This window comes from Bubalus kerabau, chromosome 13, assembly GCF_029407905.1.
Source record: "Bubalus kerabau isolate K-KA32 ecotype Philippines breed swamp buffalo chromosome 13, PCC_UOA_SB_1v2, whole genome shotgun sequence".
Classification (NCBI taxonomy): Eukaryota; Metazoa; Chordata; class Mammalia; order Artiodactyla; family Bovidae; genus Bubalus; species Bubalus kerabau.
The window spans coordinates 61,117,740-61,135,528 of record NC_073636.1 but is presented as its reverse complement, the minus strand read 5'-3'; the positions used below and the strand labels follow the sequence as shown (position 1 = coordinate 61,135,528).

Sequence of the window (17,789 nt, the reverse complement as noted above, 5' to 3'; positions counted from 1 at the left end):
TTCCCTCCTCCAGGAGTTCTTCCCAACCCAGGGATCGAACCCAGGTCTCCTGCACTGCAGATTCTTTACCAGCTGGGCCACCAGGGAAGCCCAGACCTACGTAATACCTTTCCCATGTTACAACAGGTGAATCTGAACAACTTTTACAATGTCACAGAGGGCAAGTGACTTTAAAATATTCTGTCTAGATTCAAAACCTATTCATTCTGCTTTACAGCAAACATATATACTCTATTTAGCTCATGTAGTCTCTTTTCATCCAGTTTTTAAAGCTGAGATAAAATCCACACAACATCACATCTATCATTTTAAAGTGTACAATTCAGTGGTTTTTCTAATGTTTTTTACATGCAACCATCACTACCATATGATTACCTTCACTTCCAAAATAAACAAACATCCCACAGTAGTCATTCCTAATAACTCTCCACTCCCCCCTCAACGTCTTAACAACTATTCATCCGCTTTCTGTCTTTATAGATTTGCCTATTCTGGACATTTCATAAAAGCAGAATCACACAATACATAACTCTAAGTGTCTGGCTTCTTCCATTTAGCATGTTTTCTAGGTTCATTCATGATGTAGCTTTATAATAGTTCATCCCTTTTTACAGCTGAATCCACTGAAAGACTATACCACATTTTGTTCATCCATTCATCAGTTGATGGACATTTGTTTTCACTTTACGGACATTATGACTAATGCTGCTATGAACATTCTATGCAAATTTTCCAGTGTTTTTAAAAAGTGAATCAGCTATTAAATTGAATTATGTGTTAAAGATTTTCATGATAAATAATTAGTATTTTTAAGTGTGACTTGATTGCCAACACTAAAAACCAAATTAATGTTCAGTTTCTTATAAGAAGAAATGAGAAAAGGTAGGTAGGTCTGTCTTTTTGCTAACAATGATTCTGCATTCCGGCACTGACCACATCACTTTGGATCTGCTGACTGATTATGCAAAGACGCCATAGGTAAACCTGGACAATTCTACACATTTATCTTACTGGCCTGACTCCTGCAGGTATTTCAGTTAGCAATCCCTGACCTACACTAAACATATAAATTTATAAATAAAACTATTTTAAAAAGATAACTAGGGAAAAATATGGGCAAAGAAAATGTTCAGCATAATCAGATGTGACAGTAATAAGCCCATTTAAGCTCTCAATTTAAGACCATTTGCTCCTTGATTTAGTTTCCATTAGTAGTTCAATTAGAGCTTAAAAAACAAAAATCATGGAGTAGTTCGCAGTATGCTTTCGGCCAATTAGAAAATATAGAACTGACTAAATTTATAGAAAATTTTCAATGATCAAGACCCTCCTCCCTCTACTCAACAGCATATGCTGCGCATCTCTTCCACTTAGCACTGTCGCTGTACTGTTGACACACCTGTCGCCCTAGCCAAACAAAGCTTCAAAGGCAGAGAGTATTGCCTTTGCATCCTCAGGAGTCTACCACTGAAGCTGACACACAGAATAGCATGCAGAAAATATCTGCTGGATACTGTGACACTTAAGCAATAAAAAACAAAGCAAGAGGTATAATTCTCCCAGACCACAGACAATACTATGTATGTATATATATATGTATGTGTTAGTCGCTCAGTTGTGTCCAGCTGTTTGTGACCTCATGGACTGTAGCCTGCCTCTGTTCATTGGATTCTCCAGGCAAGAATGCTGGAGTGGCTTGCCATTCCCTTCTCTAGGGGATCTTCCCAACCCAGAGACTGAACTCGGGTCTCCTGCTCTGTAGGCAGATTCTTTGCAGTCTGAGCCCCAGGGAAGCAGACAATGCTACAAAGCTACAATAATCAAAACAGTGTGGTATTGATACAAAACCAGCCATATGGATCAATTTAACAGAATAGGGCCCAGAGATAAAGCCACACACCTAGAGCCAATTAATCCTTGACAAAGCTGGCAAGAATATAAAATATTCTTTCTCAGCAAATGGTGCTGGGAAAGTAAATCAATGAAGTTAGACCACACCCTCACACTATGCACAAAAATAAATTCAAAATGCTTTATAGACTTAAACATAAGACACAACTCTATAAAACTCCTAGAAGAAAATAAAGGCAAAATATACTCTGACATGAATTGTACCAGTATTTTCTTAGGTCAGTCTCCCAAGGCAAAACAAATAAAAACAAAAATGGGATCTAATCAAACATACGACTTTGCACAGCAAAGGAAAACAACAACTAAAGAAACTGAAAAACCAAACCAAAACAAAACATGAAAAGACAATTTAAGGAATGGGAGAAAATACCTGCAAATATTTGCAAACCGACATGGGCTTAATCTCCAAAACATACAAACAGTTCATACAACTCAACAACAGAAAAAACAAACAGACCTTAACAGACATTTCTCCAAAGAAGACATACTAATGGCTAGAGCGTGCGTGCATGCTAAGTTGCTTTAGTTGTGTCTGACTCTTTGCGACCCTATGGACTGTAATCCACCAGGCTCCTCTGTCCATGGGATTCTCCAGAAAAGAATACTGGAGTGGGTTGCCATGCCCTCCTCCAAGGAATTTTCTCAACCCAGGGATCACACTTACATCTCTATGTCTCCTGCATTAGCAGGTGGGTTCTTTACCACTAGTACCATCTGGGAAGCCCAACAGATGGCCAGTAGATACATGAAAAGATGCTCAACATCACTAATTACTAGAGAAATGCAAATCAAAACTACAATGAGGTACCACCTCACACTAGTCAGAATGGCCATCATTAAAAAGTCTACAAATAACAAATGCTGGAGAGGGTGTGAAGAAAAGGGAACTCTCCTACCCTATAGGTGGAAACATAAGTATCAAAGGTAAGTTTGATACAGTTATTATGGAAAACAGTATGGAGGTTTCTCAGAAAACGAAAAATAGAATGATCTAGCAATCCTACTCCTCGGCATATACCTGGACAAAACTGTAATTCAAAAAGATATATGCAACCCTACATTCATAGCAGCACTATTCACAACAGCCAAAACATGGAAACCACCTAAATGTTGATCAACAGATGAAGGGATAAAGAAGATGTAGTGTATACACAATGGAATACTATTCAGCCATAAAAATGACATACGCAGCCACATGGATGCAAGATTATTAAAACTACGTGAAGTAAGTCAGAAAGACAAATATCGTACGACATCAGTTGTATGTGGAATCCAAAATATGGCACAACTGAACCTATCTACAAAACAGAGAAAGACTCATAGACACAGAGATCAGACTTGTGGTTGCCAAGAAGGAGGGGGGGAAGGAAGAGGGATGGGCTGGGAATCTGGGGTTGGTAGATGCAACCTACAACATTTAGAATGGATAAACAAGGTCCTACTGTATAGCACAGGCAACCATATCCAATCTCCTGGGATAAACCATAATGGAAAAGAATATTAAAAAAAAAAAAGAATGCACACATATGTAAAACTGAGTCACTTTGCTGTGCAGCAGAGATTGGCACAAGACTGTAAATTAACTATATTTCAATTAAAAAAATTGTGAAAAATGATAAATCATACAAATGTTACTGTATTAAAAATAATAAAAAGGGGAAACTGTTATTTGGACTAAACAAATTATTTCAAACTGGAATTCATCAATGAGATTGGAGGTCCATGAGTTCCCTAAAGTAATACAAAGTAGCGTGTACAGTACATTTTTTGAAATAAAGATCTGTAGCTTTCACTACAGGCTCAGATAAATCTGTAAACCCCAGGAGAATTAAGAATTGCTAAGTTAGACAAAAGGAGAGGTATATTTTTAACACTGCAAAATTATAAATTTTTAAAAGTTAACTTGATGGGAATTCTCTGGTGGTCCAGTGGTTAGGACTCCATGCTTCTACTGCAGAGGGTACAGGTTTGATCCCTGGTTGGGAAGAGGCTGCAGGCTGCACAGCATGGTCAAAAAGGGGCGGGGGAAGCTAACTTCATAATTTACATAAATATTAAACAATTAAAAATTTTAAGTATATCCCATTATTTCCGAAAGGAAGAGGGGAAGACAATGTATCCTAGGTTTCAATTTATGTTAAAGCAGGAGACCCATGCCTGATGAATGATTAACAAAGTGTCAGCTCCCAGAAAAGATACAGTGGCATTCAGAGTCAGATGAGGACACCAATTTTATACAAGGGAACTTGTTTTGCTTCACATTATTGCTTAAACAAATTTAAGAACTCAAATTTCTTCACAAGTGCCCAAACTCTAATAGTTTGGTCCCACATTTTAAAGTATAACCCCTGAATTATATGTGGAAAGGAAACTGCTTGAGGATCAGAAAGAAACACTTTAAAATGGTCTTTTCTAAACTTAAAATCAAGACTATTTTCAGATCAGCATCCCCTCAAACCTTAAAACTGTTAAGACACTCAATTACTGAACTTTCTCAACTAGCGCTTACACGTAGCCTTTTAAAAACTCAAAACACAAAGAGAAAATAGTATTTGTAATAATGGATAAATGATCAAGACTTTTGGACTTAAGGTCACTGGTTTGGAGGCCCTGTACTCTGCCCAAATGGCCTGAAGTCTGAGGGGACCAAAATCTCAGCATATCTGTAACTCTCCCTGACATAGTCCACTGGCTGAAAAATTCTGATTTAACTAAAGAGATCATGAGCTGAATTGTCAAAATCCATGCAGTAGGCTGAGAAAACTATTTTCATAGTGTTCCTTTATTTTAAGAGATACACAATTCATCTTTCGCAGCTTTCAAGTACAGTTCACTAATATACTACCATTTCTTCTGGGAGGTCATCCATTCGGAGGTCACTGGCACAAGAAAACCAAAACAATAAACACAACCTAAACCTCCTAACCCTATGGCTTGAAAGAATAAGCCAAAAGAAAACAGGTCAATGGTGGAAATAAATGAAGATTAAATGAAGCGATCTTCTTTCCTCTATTTTAAAATGATTCTCCCTCATCTATCAAACTAATGCCATAAGTAATAGTGTTTTATTTTTTCAATTGGGGAAAAATACAGAGGTAAAAAAGTTAACAATTTAGCTCCTTGACAGTTCACCATACCCACTCCAACACTCAAATTCCAAGATCCCAAGAGCACACTGAAAAGCAAGAAAACTACCTGGTTCAAAGCTAACTGTAAATTTTTTTAGATCTGTTAAGGGTCTGAATTTGGAATATAAATTTCACAATAACACCTGATATAATCCTAACAAGGGCTTCCCTGATAGCTCAGTTGGTAAAGTATCTGCCTGTAATGCAGGAGACCTCAGTTTGATTCCTTGGTCGGAAAGATCCACTGGAGAAGGGATAGGCTACCCACGCCAGTGTTCTTGGGCTTTCCTGTGGCTCAGCTGGTAAAGAATATGCCTGCAATGTGGGAGACCGGGTTTGATCCCTGGGTTGGGAAGATCTCCTGGGGAAGGGAAAGGCTACCCACTCCAGTATTCTAGCCTGGAGAATCCCATGGGCAGAGGAATCTGGCGGGCTACAGTCCATGAGATCGCAGAATCGGACATGACTGAGCGACTAACACTATACTACTCGCACATACAAATATTTCTGAATCATTTTGCTGTATATCTGAAACATTATAAGTCAACCACACTTTAATAATACCGAAATCAAACATCCCCAAGCAGTTTGATCTGAATTAACACAGTTCTACCTCAAACACTTGACATAAGCATGAAGTATAATACTGTTTCCAATAATATAAAATACAATAAATGGTGGGCAAAGAAGCTATCACCTGCATCTTTTTACCAGGCAACACAGTGAAATAAAGTCACAATCTGCTACTCTATTCCACTTGCCACCACCCTCCGGAACCAAAAGGTCTGTTGTGACCTACAGTAATCTAAAGTATAACCCATATATGTATGTAATAACTATCATTTGAATGTCTCTTATAAGCCAGACATGGTATTAGATGTAGATGTCCATTTTAGAAATAAACATGGATTCAGAGGATAAATAACCTGCCAAATATCACAGGACTACTAAGTAACTGAGGCCAGATTTGAACCCAAGTCAAATATTATGTTTCAAAGCCTAAATAGGAATTAGTTTTACTAATTTAACACTATTTCCCCAATTCTGCACACTGATTCAACAACAACCTATCATTTGTAATATTAAAATGAAATGGATTTTTTTAAATTTGGAGGCAAGGTGAGGGGTGAGAGATTTGAGTTTCGACAATCTGGAGTCTTTGTTATTCTCTTACCTGAATGGGCTGGCCACAATGTCACAGTGGTATAAAAAATCAGATTTGAAAAGATGGGACAACTCCCAAGGCAGATGGCTATTTGTATTCATTCTATACAGAGTCATAAATATACAGAGGACTGTAAGTACTGATGAAGACAGGTTTCTGCTATGCCTAAAGGTGTGTGTGTATGATTTAAGAATACAGAGCAAAGAAAGCACGTTAGTGAATTACCTGAGTGAGCAAGACACAGAGATGTTAATGCAGGAAAAAGTTCTCCTCCAAACATATGCCCAACACACAATACACAAGTTAATTCCCAAACTGTGATCAAAGAACCATCAGGAATAAGATCTCTGATCTCAGGTTCACAAGTCCATAGGTGAGCAAACTTTGAACTTTCCCCAAGTCTGAGATGGAAAGTCACTTTTCTATCTAGAAGCAACAGAACCCTAGATTCACCAAGACTAGATAACACCCTGACCATGTTCACTGTAGATGAGTAACGGAGGCAATCTACACTGGGCATGAGTTACATACTGACCCACCCCTAAGCAGCAATTCAGTACCTCACCCATCCAACAGGCCACATCGGAAACAGGAAGTACAGGTCGAAAGGCCTCGCTGAAAAATAAGAACTCCTGGCAGCAGAAAATGAGAATCAAGAGTATAGGCACTGGCAATGAACACACAGTTGTCACTGACAGGGAAGGAAAAGGTACCTGGCATTTAATAAATTATCTCCTTTAATTTTCAGTTGTGAAGTCAAAGTCGCTCAGTTGTGTCCGACTCTTTGCGACCCAAATTCTCCAGGGCAGAATACTGGAGTGGGTAGCCATTCCCTTCTCCAGGGGATCTTTCCAACCCAGGGATCGAACTCAGGTCTCCTGCGTTGCAGGCAGATTCTTTACCAGCTTGAGCCACAGGGAAGCCAAGAATACTGCAATGGGTAGCCCATCCTTTCTTTATCAGATCTTCCCGACCCAGGAATCAAAACAGGGTCTCCTGCATTGCAGGTGGATTCTTTACCAACTGGGCTATGATAACTAGCTGGTGCTTTAGTTATTAATCCTCACAAGAATATTCTGAGGTAAGTACTGACGCCCATTTTACAGATGAAGGAACAAAAGGCTAATAAATAAGTTGCCCAAGGTAGTTGTTATCCCAATTGCAGAGATGACAAAATCCAGGCTTAAGAGTTAAGTAAACTTGGTCACTAAACCCAACTTGGTCTCATTCCAAAGCTGAAGCTTTTCCCAACTATCCTGCTGGCTCCCTCCCCCTTAGTTCCCCCAGTAATCTTTTTTATTGAAGGACAATTTCTTTACAGAATTTTGTTGTTTTCTATCAAATCTCAACATGAATCAGACACAGGTATACATATATCCCCTCCCCTCCTGAACCTCCCTCCCCATCCCACCCCTCCAGGTTGACACAGATACCCTGTTTGAGTTTCCTGAGCCATACAGCAAACTCCTGTTAGCTATCTATTTTACATATGGTAATGTTAAGTTTCCATATTATTCTTTCCATACATCTCACTCACTCCTCCCCTCTCCCCATGTCCATAAGTCTATTCTTTATGTCTGTTTCTCCACTGCTGCCCTGTAAATAAATTCTTCAGTACCATTTTTCTAGACTCCATATATGTGCATTAGAATATGATACTTATCTTTCTCTTTCTGACTCACTTTGCTCTGTATAATAGGTTCTAGGTTTATCCACCTCATCAGAACTGACTCAAATGTGTTCCTTTTTATGGCTGAGCCCCAGTAATCTTAGTTAAAGAATTTCATTAAGATTCAGAAATCCTGAATCCACTGCCCACCAAATTTCTGCAGCTGTTTCAGAAACTATACCTAAGACACAAAGCCAATATAAGTTTTCATAAGAAAACACTCCAGAAAGCTGCTGCTATGGTTTCTCTGCCTTTTGGCTAAGATCAAGTGCAGAAAGCTGCCAAGTTACGACAAAATGACACTCAATTTGAAATTTGAGGTCAAGGACCATCTAGAGATCAGGTAGGCACAGCACCTACCTGAAATACACCAGGCACTCACGGCTTGTTTAAAGAATTAACATCATTTCACCGGTTATAAATCCAATAAGGTCAAATGGCTATTTTGTACTTTCTGATATGACATGATTAAATTTTTAGGAAAATAATTTATCCATTCATTTTAACAAGGTTGCTTTCTTAAAAACTATAGAACATTAATGAGATAGCTAAATTGAGAAATGCCCACTAGGGCATTAGTCATAACTTCAAAAAATTTCAAGTGTTCACTTTTCCAAGCAGATTAAAATGTTTCAGCTAATAAAAATCTGTCCAAAAAATCCACAAGACCAGAAAGTGTGAAAAGAAAAAAGTGGCCAATATAAAGGCATTTAAGACATGACACATATAAAATTATAAAACAGTATTCTAAGTATACCCCGGTGTTTAACCCTAAAACCCTCACTTCAGATAACACATACTTTCTATGCAAGAAAACACTATCATCACTAATGTAATAAAAGCTTGCCCACCATAGTAACTGTTGCTAAGTACATTTCTTATGTCTAAGGCTGAAAGACACACACTTTGTAGAAACCAGTGAAAAGTCACTCCTAGTATGATACTATTAATTCTCTCACCTTAAACTTTTAAAAAGATAATACTTGATTTCTATAATGTGAAGGAGAAAAAGTTTGGTCAACAAGTAGGTCAGCTGAACTCTGCCTTGGAAAAACTACCAATTGCCTATAACCCAATGTAAATATTTGTTACAATAACAGCAGTTCCTTTTTCTTAATAATTCTAGAGGAATTTTTTCCTTTGAAAAGCTAGATGGCTTAGATGTCTATTAAGGAACAACTAAATGATACAGTACCATTTTAAATTAACCATTTTAGGAGTTCAAAGAAATTTGGGTGTATGAAGACACTAACATTCTTGTGAAACAAACTTGGTCCAGGTCACCCAATGAATTAATTGTGACAGACCAAGGATCAAATCCAGCTTCTCATTTTAAATTAAGGATCAGAAGCATTACCTTAAAACAGTAAGTCCTTACCTAATCCAATGCCAAATCACGTAATTCTATTTCTGAACTTGTACAAATTGTACTGTAATATTTATGCAAAAGATGTCAAAAGTTGTCAAAACAATGATCATAAACATAACAGTTAACATCTTTTGGGCACTTACTGTGTTAGGTGCTATGCTAAATGTGTTATGTGTTACCTCAATCAATCCTCACAATGACCCCATGAAGAAAATGAGGCACAGAGAGATAACCTATGTAAGGTAAAATATAGAAAAAGGACATGATCGAGGTACACAGAGAATATATTCTTAAAGCCACAAATCCCCACTGCCTGGACCAGGATTCTAGGCCAGCTGTAGGACTGAGATACTTGGTTTAGTCACTTAACCTTCAGGTGGCCCAGTTTCCTTTACTCTAAACCTAAAAGTCACACAGATAATCACAAAAGTCCTTCATATCCTGAAATGCTCTAATTTTGTAATCATCTTTCTATTCAGGTAACTAACTCAAAGAGAAACTGTCTTATTTCCTCCACCCTCTGAAGTTCCCTTCACTAAAGTTGAGAGTCCACATTTTATGTATCTAATCAGTAACATACTGATAAACAACAAGAATGCCTTTCTTAAAAGTCAGAAGTCTTTTCTGCAATTATGATTCCAAAATCGTATTTAAAATTGTTTCGGCTTTTTTAGAAAGTAATAGTTGATTTACGGTGTTACAGTAGTTTCAGGTGTACAGCAAGGTGACTTAGTTACACACATATACCCAAGTCTTATTTATGGCTGCTACAGGTCTTCATGGCTGTGCATGGGCTTTCTCTGGTAGATGTGAGAGCAGGCTATTCATTGTGGTTGCTTTTCTTGTTGGGGAGCAGAGGATCTAGGCGCACTTGCTCCAGTAGTTGCAGCATGCAGGCTCAGCAGTCATGGTGCATAGACTTAGTTGCTCTGTGGCATGTGGAATCTTTCCAGACCAGGGATCGAACCCGTGTCCCCTTTACTGGCAGGCATATTCCTATACACTGTACAACCAGGCAAGTCCCCAAATCTTATTCTTAACCCCAAGTGGCCAATGACAATGACTGGACTTCCCTGGTGGTCCAATGGTTGAGAATCTGTCTGCCAATGCAGCGGACACAGGTTCGATCCCTGGTCCGGGAAGTTTCCACATGCTGTGGGGCAACCTAGCCCGTGCCCTAGAGCCTGTCCTCTGCTACGGGAGAAGCCACCTCAATGAAAAGCCTGTGTATTGCAACTAGAGAAAGTCCATGCAGCAACAAAAGTCCAGCTCAGCCAAAAAAAAAGGCGGGGGGGTGGGGACAGGGAGAAAAGACCTTGTAACAATTTCGGGTTGGGGTAGGAAGTGTGAAAGAACAGACTACTGTACATAGGTGGTTATCAATTCCTAAAAAATAATCACCCATTTTCAGCTCTTCTAAAAAAACAGAAAGTCTTTAAAGGATTGTCAAATAAACTCAATGCTTTATTCAGCTAATAAAGATGAAGGAATTATCCAGGATGCTTATTACAGGCATGAAAGAATCATCAATTTATAGAAATTCTACCAAAATGGCCTAGAACTCTAGAATCTATGTTTTACCAAGCTGTTCATCTAGCCCCTTCAAACTTCATCTAATGACACATGCTTACACATCTAGGAAGTGTGTAAGGATGTGTAAGGATGCTTACACATTGAGGAAGAAGCCTGCTGCTGCTGCTGCTGCTAAGTTGCATCAGTCGTGTCTGACTCTGTGCGACCCCATAGATGGCAGCCCACCAGGCTCCCCCGTCCCTGGGATTCTCCAGGCAAGAACACTGGAGTGGGCTGCCATTTCCTTCTCGAATGCAGGAAAGTGAAAAGTGAAAGTGAAGTCACTCAGTCGTGTCCGACTCTTAGCGACCCCATGGACTGCAGCCTACCAGGCTCCTCTGTCCATGGGATTTTCCAGGCAAGGGTACTGAAGTGGGGTGCCATTGCCTTCTCCAGGAAGAAGCCTAGGTTCCACTTAACACCATTATTCTGTGAGGTCTTCCAGGACCAAATCTCCACTTTACAGAATAACCTCTGCTGTCTTTGTTCTCCAGAAAATAATCCCTGAAAGATTCTTAAAGTAAGCAAAACCCCTCTAATTAGTTTTCTTTCAAAATTCCTAATTAGTTTCCTATTGTCACTGCAACAAACTACCACAAACATCAGTTCAGTTCAGTTCAGTTGTTCAGTCATGTCCAACTCTTTGCGACCCCATGAATCGCAGCACGCCAGGCCTCCCTGTCCATCACCAACTCCCAGAGTTCACTCAAACTCACGTCCATCGAGTCGGTGATGCCACCCAGCCATCTCACCCTCTGTTGTCCCCTTCTCCTCCTGCCCCCAATCCCTCCCAGCATCAGAGTCTTTTCCAATGAGTCAACTCTTAGCATGAGGTGGCCAAAGTATTGGAGTTTCAGCTTTAGCATCAGTCCTTCCAATGAACACCCAGGACTGACCTCCTTTAGTATGGACTGGTTGGATATCCTTGCAGTCCATGGGACTCTCAAGAGTCTTCTCCAACACCACAGTTCAAAAGCATCAATTCTTCGCTGCTCAGCTTTCTTCACAGTCCAACTCTTACATCCATACATGACCACTGGAAAAACCATAGCCTTGACTAGATGGACCTTTGTTGGCAAAGTAATGTCTCTGCTTTTGAATATGCTAAGTTGTCATAACGTTCCTTCCAAGGAGTAAGCGTCATAAAACAACACAATTTATTATATCAGTTTCTATAGGCTAGAAGTGAGGTAGGGTTGGCTGGATTCTCTATTTAGGGTCCTGCAAGGCCAAAAATCATGGTGTCTGTAGGGCTATGTTCCTTGGTGGAAATTCTGGGGTAGGGAATCTGCTTTCAAGCTCATTCAGATTGCTGGCTGAAAGAGGTTCCTTGTGGGCACAGGACTAAGGTCCCTATTTCCTTGCTGGTTGTCAGCTGGTGCTGATGGCATTCCTTCTTGTGCTTACCACGTGGCCCCCTCCAGGAATGGCAGGTTGAGTCCCTCTCATGCTTCAAATCTAACTCTAGCTGGACAAAGCTGTCTGCTTTCATGTGAACAGACTGGACCTACCTACCCAGAATATCCAGGATAACCATTTTGTTAGAATTCTTAACCCACAGTTATATTCGAAAAGTCCCTTTTGCCACAAAACAGTAACAAACTCAGATTCCAGAGGATCTTTGGAATAGAGTCCACCCTAATGGCCTCCAAAGACTCATACCTCTCCCAAATGCAAAAACCATCCAATTCATCATAAGGTCTCATTTCACTAAAGCATCAACTCAAAGTCCAAAAATCTCATCTAAAGTTCATCGATTCAAAACTCCCAAATCTCACCATCTACAGCAGGTGTGGATAATACATTAAGTGCAACACCCTGGAGCACAATTTCTAAAAAAAACACCAAAAAAGACAACTAGTTATCTGCTCCCAATCTGTAATGCTGAGACAAGCATAAGGCAATAGTCAAAAACATTCCAGTTCAAACAGGGAATATAACTATAAAAGAAAGCAGGCAAAACATAAGGGAAAGTGGATCCATCGGTCCAAAGCAGTTTCAAAATGTGGGCAAACTCCATTACATTTCAAACCCAGAGAAATCTCTTCTGTAACCTTCAGTTCTACCTCTTTGGGCTCTTGGTTCCAGCCTTTAAGTCACCCTTTTTTAAAAGAAAAGAAACACGTTCATATCTCTAGTTTTACCAGCCTGCTTCTTACTAGTGAAAAAAAATCTGGGGGAGGGGAGTGGTTGAGAGCCCCCCTTTAATTTCCTACTCTATGTTTTTCAATCAAGCGGACATTGTTTCTGTTAGTAATAAAATGCTCAAGAACTTAGAGGGCTTCACGTGAATTTCACAGGAGCTCACCATTAGACCTACATCTACAGATAAACCAATACTTCGCTTGGAAATCTCCTCAGCTAAACATCCAAGTTCATCACTTGTAAGTTTTCTTTTCCACATGACCTCAGAACACAATTCTAAGTTTATTTGCCACTATGTAAAAAGATCCTCTTTTCTCCAGTTTCCAATGTATACCTCACTTCCACTTGAGTCATTACTCTAAAAACAATCTGTTTCTAGGCCTTTTCTATCTCACGCTCCTCAAAAAACTGCTGGCCTCTTCTACTGCCACTTCCAACGTTTTTAGGTAAAAGTACCCTATTTCTGGTACAAAAATGTACACTAGTGTTCTACTGCTGCTGTAACAAAACCACAAACATGGTGGCTTAAACCAACAGAAATTTATTATCTCATAGTTTCTGTAGGTCAGAAGTTAGGTGGGCTTGGCTAGGTCTTCTGCTCAGGGTTTCACATGGTCAAAATCAAGGTGTTATCCTTGCTGGAAATTGGGGAAGAATCCACTTTCAAGCTCATTCAGGTTGTTGGCCAACTTCAGTTCCTTGTGGTTGTAGGACTGTGGTCTCCATTTCCTTCTTGGCTGTCAGCTGGGGCTGGTCTTTGTTACTAGAGGCTCCCTGCATTCCTTCTCATGCTTTCCATGTGGCTCCCTCTAGCAACTGCAAATGGAGTCCCTCTCATGATTCAATTCTCTCTGATTTCCCCTTCTGCCCCATCTCTCTTGACTCCCAGCTGGAGAAAGTTCTCTGCTTTTAAGGGCGCATGTGATTAGATTGGGCCTACCCACAAAATCCAGGATAATCTCCCTGTTGTAAGATGTTTAACCCTAATAGCATCTGCAAAGGCCTTTTGCCATGTAACATATTTACAGATCCGGTAATTAAGAGTTTGGACATCTTGAGGGTGGTAGTGGTGGTCATTCTGCCCACTACAACTCCAAACCCTAAGTAAAGCTTTAAACTCAGTTCCCAAAGAAAAGTTCTTTCTCCAAGAGTGTGTGAAGTAAAGGTATATGTTCAGAGACAGAGACAACAGTAAAATCAAGGACTCATCCTGGAAGAGGCTGGCTAAGCAAAAGAGATTAAAAATATACTTGTTTCATCCCTAAACAGTTATGCAATTAACACACTAGGTAGAAACTCACCCTTTGCTCTCCCTTAAATGTGTGCTTCTCTTCTCTACTGTATTCCATATAAAAGGATATAACTAGACATATTTGGGTTTTGCTTTTTAAAAAAAGTTACCCCAGGGTGACCTAATTTTGTAATCAGTTGATAAACTTATCTAAGCAAACCTGAAATATTTTCATTCTTCAAGGCACACCCCCTCCTCCAACAGCAAATGAAAGTCAAGTATTTCAAAGTCACAGAAGGACAAACCTGTCTAGGTAAAACTGCAGGTGAACTTTTAAAAAAACCACGAGGGAGAACTAGCATTGGTCCCGGTCTTTCAGCTCAAGGTCCACCAAGACAGTTAAGCCAAGTGACTTAGAACAAAACACTACAACAGCTACAAATATAATATTCTGAAGCCTTGCCTTACTGTCTGATTATTGACCACACACTTTACCTAGATTGGAGGAACCTCAAATATACCAAGTAGGCCCTTTAAGAAAAGCGACACGTAAGGTCTATCGAGCACTCACGACCTGCCAGGCACTGTAGTAAGCACCTGACACAAATTATCTTATTCACTCACCACAAACTTCTCCTCTAAGAAATATTATCATCCCCATTTTACAGACAGAAAAACAGAGATTTAGAGAAGTTAGGTCACACAGGGAAACAGCAGTGGCACTTCTAATTGGGAATCCAGAGATGTACTGCCACTCCTTAGATGGAATGGACTCTTCCGACTCTTAGAAAAATCTTCCCTTTCTAGCTTTCTTTCCATTTCCTCTCTGCACGCCCACTTCTCATAGAATTTAGCAGTTGAAAAGGTAATCAGGCCTCCCCAATTAATTTGCCACCTCCTTGCCAGAACTCTTTCCTTCTCACAATAGCAAGAGCCAAGAAGCAACTTCTCCTGACCTCGACTTTGCTTCCCAAAAACAAACTACATAAGCTCCACCCATCACCTGCCAAGGCAAGAAATGTTCCAACGCTGCAAAAACAAAAACACAACCGAAAAACAAAAGTCCTACTCTTCAGAAGGTCACAAACTAACATGTAAACTCAGCCAATCTTTCATTCTATGTACCTCTCCTCTTCCACCCAAGCTCCCAACTAACCCTTAACTCCAACTCCACCCGTTCTGCCCCACTTCTAGGTTCCCTTCCCCTTTATCTTCAATGACCTAGCCCCGGGTCGCCTCCACCTTGCACCCCAGTGTGCAGGTGGGAAGCCCTGCCTCGCCCAGAGGGACCTTAGGAGGCCCCCACTCCAGCAGCTCTGCTCCACAGGAAGGTCCACCCCAGCCTACACTGAGGGCATCAGTCCCCTAGACACCCTCCCCCAGCATCCCCCCCCCTGCGGCCCCACCCCTCAAGCTCCCTTCCCCCTCTGGCGACCCCCTTCTCCAAGTTGCCCCCTAGTCCCCGCCCCAGTCCAACCCTCTCCCCAGCCATAAGCTGGACTCGAGAGCCAGCTCCCATCCTCACATCAGCCTCTGCCCCCAAAGCTTCCCTCCCCGCCCTGGGGAGTGGCCCCAGGCCTCTCCGATGAGCTGCAGGGGCCTCGGATGGTGAGGGGGGAAGGTGGGGGGCAGGGGAAGGCGAAGGGCCGCTCCGGAGTCTGCTGGAGGCGTGAGAGGCGGCCGCGCCCCGCTGTCCCGTCTGGGCCCACCCGCACCCCACAACGACCTCGCCTGGCAGCTCCCACAGTACCTGGGGTGGAAGCGGCAGCGGCGGCGGCCGCGCTCCCCTCTTCTCACACAGACAATATGGCGGCGGCGGAGGAGGAGACACACGGCTCGGCCGCCAGCCGCAGGGACCAGAGCGAGGCTGCAGCCGTCGCTGCCGGAAGCGGAAACCCCCCTCCGACCGGGAGGCGGGGAGGGACCGCTTCCGACTCCTCCCCCAGCGGAGTCTCGCAGAGTGCGGCCATGCTGGGATGTCTCATTGAATCCCTAGGGGTTCAGTTCTGAACTGCGGCGCAAAATGGAAGGCATTCTTATCGTAAATCATAATAAGGAGACTTGCAATAATTAAGCGAACTTTATTGCAGTACCTGTACGAGCTGACGAGAGAGAGAACACTAACCTCCCCCTAAGTGTACAATTGGTTTGACCTCAGGTAAGATGGCGGTCCCTAGGTTTCCTGCATTTCATCCAGTTGGCAAGTCCTGCAGTCTGCAAGCCGGTCCGCCTTTCGTGAAAAGAAGCATGCGCGACCTGCAGAGCTGGAGAGCGAAGCATTTTGGGAGTTGAAGTCTCCTACACTGGTCCCTCGTCTAGGCTCGGGGTTCCAGCGGCACATTTTTTTCTGCTCACACTTCGAGTTCCGGGACAAGTGAACGAAAGTTGGACCCCAGGAGTGGGGTGGCGCAGGAGTCGAGAAGTGACGGTACTAGCCCTCTGGACACTTAGACCCAGTTCCTGCTCTTACAGGAGTCCTAGCCAGAGCTGCCCTAGCCAGAATAAAATATTTTCTCTCTTCGATCTGCCTCTCCACCCCACTTTCCCGGGCAACCGCCCCAAGGCAGGTGTAGGACACTTTCTGTTGTGCAAAACTGATTATGACGTCCTCTTGGTTGAACATCTCCCAAGACTTAACTTTGTGCACCAAAAAAGAGCGCAAGCTCTTCTCTTAACATCGGGGTTTCTGCATAATTTGGACACTACCGCCATCCTTTCTCCTCCCACTGCCCCAAGCCACTTCTGCTGCTGCTCTCAAAAATTTCCTGAGGCTCCCACTCACTAAAACTGCAGACTGTTTCTGGATTTCTTCTGTGTTGCCTCCCTCCCTTTGCACTGGCAATTACTTCTGGTACTACCACCTCCTTGACCGGCTAACTTCGGTATGTCCATTGAACCAATCCAAGGATCATTACCTCTGGGGTTCTTCCCTCCCTTTGTTGTTCAGTTGCTAAATTGTGTCCGACTCTTTGCGACCCTATGGACTGCAGCCCACCAGGCCTCCCTGTCCTTCACCGTCTGTGGCCTGCTTCTTCCATCAGACTGTGACCTTCCAGTGGACAGGGCTGAGTCTGATAGTCACCCTGTTCTGTTCCCTGCAGGCCCTGCTGAAAGCTGGTGTGTGTGTTACTGAGAGGAATTCAAGTGTTAGCCTCACCTTTGGTGGGGCAGAGGTGTGAGGTCTGGAACAAGGGTGAGAAGGCTGGGTTATTTTGGTACCTGTTTTTATCCCTGAGCTGCCTCAGAATAGCTGCTTGACCCAGGGGATGGGCCTCCCCACCTTCTCCAGCTCTCCTTTCACAGCTCTTCAGCTGACTGGCACCTCTGCTGTCAAAGAGACAGTCTCCTCCCCTCCTGGGATGGAGTGGTGGCAGCTGCAGTGGTGGCCTCAGGGAGGTGGCTGTGACCTTTTCTGGGCCTCTTCTGTCTGTCAGAGAGGTCTGTGGCATTTGACCTCAGTGGACTGAAAGTCCACGGTAATGGCTCTCCAAGTGCCCTCATGCTAGTTCAGTTCAGTTCAGTTGCTCAGTCATGTCCGACTCTTTGCAACCCCATGGAGTGCAGCACACCAGGCTTCCCTGTCTGTCACCAACTACGGG

At 42.2% G+C, this 17,789-nt stretch overlaps 1 protein-coding gene across 2 annotated transcripts in view; it reads right to left on the bottom strand.

Moving 5' to 3' along the window:
* CSNK2A1 (casein kinase 2 alpha 1) overlaps positions 1-16,100 on the bottom strand; it is a 57,815-nt gene extending 41,715 nt beyond the window's left edge. The window contains exon 1 of one of the 2 annotated variants that reach the window (XM_055544675.1): positions 15,941-16,100. The gene's annotated coding sequence lies outside the window, so the exon portion shown is untranslated. The remainder of the gene's footprint in view (positions 1-15,940) is intronic. The other variant, XM_055544676.1, reaches the window with a different exon arrangement.
* Positions 16,101-17,789: the final 1,689 nt, after the last annotated feature.